The sequence below is a fragment of the Schistocerca serialis genome, chromosome 3 (assembly GCF_023864345.2).
Source record: "Schistocerca serialis cubense isolate TAMUIC-IGC-003099 chromosome 3, iqSchSeri2.2, whole genome shotgun sequence".
Classification (NCBI taxonomy): Eukaryota; Metazoa; Arthropoda; class Insecta; order Orthoptera; family Acrididae; genus Schistocerca; species Schistocerca serialis.
In genome coordinates, this window is record NC_064640.1 from 364,458,248 (window position 1) to 364,462,238 (window position 3,991).

The 3,991-nt window shown below is 38.7% G+C and overlaps 1 non-coding gene across 1 annotated transcript; it reads right to left on the reverse strand.

Annotated features, from left to right (window-relative positions):
- Positions 1 to 2,912: 2,912 nt before the first annotated feature.
- Trnai-aau (transfer RNA isoleucine (anticodon AAU)) lies at positions 2,913 to 2,987 on the reverse strand. Its single transcript has one exon. It is a non-coding gene; the product is annotated as a tRNA-Ile (tRNA).
- Positions 2,988 to 3,991: the final 1,004 nt, after the last annotated feature.

A 3,991-nucleotide genomic window follows, 5' to 3' on the forward strand; every position in this document is an offset into this window, starting at 1 on the left:
TGGCAGCCACAAAACGTATTTATGAAGCTGACGACGTAGCTGCCGTGGCTATTAATTACGTAAAAATGGAAGACATTAGCGACATCTTACTCCAGGAACACGACGTAAAACAGAACAACATTCCATATCCCGTAATTCACATTACAGTAAATGATGTATAATTTACGGCAGTACTTGACTCTGGCAGTCCCATTTCAGTAATTAGTGAAACAGCCTTTAGCAAAGGCAACAAATCGAACGATTGCCCCACACTTCCGTTATGTAAGATTAAATTACAAGGTGCAATGTTTGGAAAAAGTGTAGATGTACGCCAACAAACCAACTTAGAATTCTTGTGTCAAAGCCACAGTTTCTCTATGAACTTCCCTATCGTTCCATTATTGTCAACAGAAATTATATTGGGAGTAGACTTTATGAATGAATACAAAGCAATCTTAAACTTTCACGATGCTGAAATAAGTTTAGAGAAAGAAGGTAAGTCAATAGCTTTGAAATTTGAAGATTGGCTCTGAAACCATGAGGAGGAAATTAATCGGCTTACCTCCTGTTAGAGAACAGTTCGGAATTTTTTATGGAACTTGACACTAACAATCACTCTGCAATTATTGACAGGGATGATATCGACGGCGTATTTGATACTAATGAGTTAATTCAGAATAAAATTCAAACAATTGAGAATTGTAATGAAACTGATAGGCAGGACCTTTTTGAGATTTTACAAGCACAATCCACAGTTTTTACTCACAAAACAGGAACAATGGAGGGATTTCAATACTAATTTCGTGTTCGTGAGCATACTATATTTTGTGTTTGACCATACGTAATACCGGCACATCATAGGGACCTAGTTTGAACAGAAATACAATCTATGCTTGACGAGGGAATTATTGAGCCTGCAGTAAGCTCATACAACAAGCCATTACATGTTGTTGAGAAGAAAAATGGATCGATCAAACTTGTCTTAGATTCGAGACAAATCAATACTATCATCATTCCTGAAACAAACAGGCCGCACACGTTGGAAGAACTTCGTCAAAATTTTAATGGTGTAAGAGTGTTGTCTTCCATTGATCTCACATCCAGCTTTTATCAGATCGAACTTCATCCAGAACGTAGAAAATACAGATTTTCTTTTTTTCGGCGTTTGTTGTCAATTTCGGAAACTTCCTTTTGGTTTGAACATTTCTTAGGCAGCATTCATGCGCGGGTTAAATTCCATATTACCTGAGTTCTTAAAACGTCACATCACCTTATATGTGGACGGTATTCTAATAGCAGAAGCCTCATGGGAACAACATAATCGTATCCTCACCAGTGTGTTACGTATTTTTGCAGAATTTGGAATTACAGTTAACTTGGAAAAGTCTGAATTCGGTAGGACAAAGGTGAAGTTTTTGGGACACATTATTTCTTCTGAAGGCACTCAGCCGGATCCTGTAAAGTTAGAAGCAATCAGAGCCATTCCAGTTCCATCCACAAAAAAACAAGTCCGCAGTTTTCTAGGTCTCGTAAATTTTTACCGTCGTTTTGTGAATATACAAATTCTAGTTACACCAAAACTTTGTTCTCTCACTGGAGAAAATACTATTTGGAACTGGGACGAACAGGCACAGTTGGAATTCAGTTCTTTGAAAGAACAATACTAGCTCATCCATATCTGTCACAAGATTTCTGCCTTAGCACGGATTCTTCTAAAGTCGATCTTGGTGCTCATTTATTTCAAGAAACCATAGAAAATGACACTACTGTTCAGAAAACGATTGCCTTTGCTAGCCGAGTGCTAACAAAATCTGAAAAAAATTATTCCGTTACTGAATCAGAAGCTTTAGCTATCGTTTGGGTATTTAAGAAATTCCGTTTCTTTCTTTCTGGTAAGAACGTAACAGTATACAGTGATCATCGTGCATTACAATTTCTTATGTCCTGAAAATTAAATCATGACAGGTTAAAACGTTGGGCATTGTTTCTGGAAGAATTCCACTTCACAGTAGTCTACATTCCCGGCAAGGAGAACACTGGTGCGGACGCACTGTCACGTGCACCGGCTGGGCTTGAGAAAAGTAACACAGAAGGCAACTTCGAGATAAATTTCAGTATTCTTTACATTCAGAAAGTCACCTTTGAAAACTTCATCACCACATCTTTAAAGGACACTGCTCATGAAAAAGATAAAGATCCGATTTGGAAAGACATCAAAAGCAAATGGCATGAAAAGACACACACGCAGATTCGGCATTATTATCTGGTTAGAAACAATATACTCTTCAAACGCTACACTGTTGATGACAAGGTATGGGTACTTTGCATTCCTGACGATTTTGTTAATAAGCTCATTTGGTACATTCATTTCAGCTACGCACTTTTTGTCCACGAAAATTTTATCGTATTCTTCGGACGGCTTGTTGTTTTAACAATATGGAACAGAGAATTCGAAGAGTCTTGTCTATCTGTAAACTTTGTCAAAGGGCTAAACCATCTACTATCTCACATCGTGCTCCGTTGTTTCCCATCATTCCTTCTAAATTAAAAGAATTTGCTGCTGTTGATCTCTTGGGATCCCGTGTCAGAACATCGAATGGATTTTCGTACGTTCTGGTAGCTGTTGAACTTACTACAAAATTTGTTTCTTTCACTCCGTTACGTAAAGCCACTGGACAGTCTGTATCCAACGCCTTTGTTAAAAATTTGTTACGTGAAGTTGGCCACGTTGCTAAAGTCATTTCAGATAACGGACCGCAATCCAAATCTGCTGTTTGGTCTCGCATGCTTCGGAATCATAAAATCAAACCTCTTTTTATTTCATTGTACTCACCACATTGTAACCCGTCTGAACGGATTATGAAAGAAATCAATAAGCTTTGCACACTTTATTGTCACAGATATATATATCAACGGGGACAGGTGAAAATTTGTGCCTCCGCCGGGACTCGAACCCGGGATCTCCTGCTTATTTGGCAGACGCTCTATCCAGCTGAGCCACCGAGGGCACGAAGAATAGTGCGACTGCAGGGACTATCTCCCGCACGCCTCCCGCAAGACCCACTTTCTAACCATTCGTATTGTTCCACCCCAACACACTCATTACTCGTGGAAGACACTCTTACCAAGTCCCGTAAGAGTTTGGGGAATACATCTGCATCCGCACAGAAGTAGAAGCTCATGGCCGGTATTGCCAGAACTATGGATTTATATGGATATGGTGTCTGTTCTTTCGGACATGTCCACAGACACCATGTCCACATAAATTGCAAATGAGGTTGACAATAAAGAACAATTATCAAATTTGACTGTTAAGACACAATGTCTAATAAAAAATTCTTAAGCAAGTTGCACTCATGGCTGAAGGCCTTATTGACCAGAAATTCAAATTATTTGTCGGCTGAAGACCCCAATAGTAATAACGCAAAAGCAATTTGACGGCTGAAGGCCTGGATAGCAAATTCTTAAAAACAGTTTAACTTCTCCAAGAGATACTAAATTTTAAAAAAATATCAAAATTTCACTATTAAGAGACAATATCTAATTAAAAAGTCTTAAGACAAATTGCATTCACAGCTTAAGGCTTTACTGACCAGAAATTAAAATTATTTGTTGGCTGAATATTTTTTTGAAAAAAAAAACACAGTCATCAAAATTTCACTATTAACAGACAATATCTAATTAAAAATTCTTTAGACAAATTGCATTCACGGCTCAAGGCCTTATTGACAAGAAATACAAATTACTTGTCGGCTGGAGGCCCCAATAGTTGTTGTTGTTGTTGTCTTCAGTCCTGAGACTGGTTTGATGCAGCTCTCCATGCTACTCTATCCTGTGCAAGCTTCTTCATCTCCCAGTACTTACTGCAACCTACATCCTTCTGAATCTGCTTAGTGTATTCATCTCTTGGTCTCCCTTTACGATTTTTACCCTCCACGCCGCCCTCCAATGCTAAATTTGTGATCCCTTGATGCCTCAGAACATGTCCTACCAACCGGTCCCTTCTTCTTGT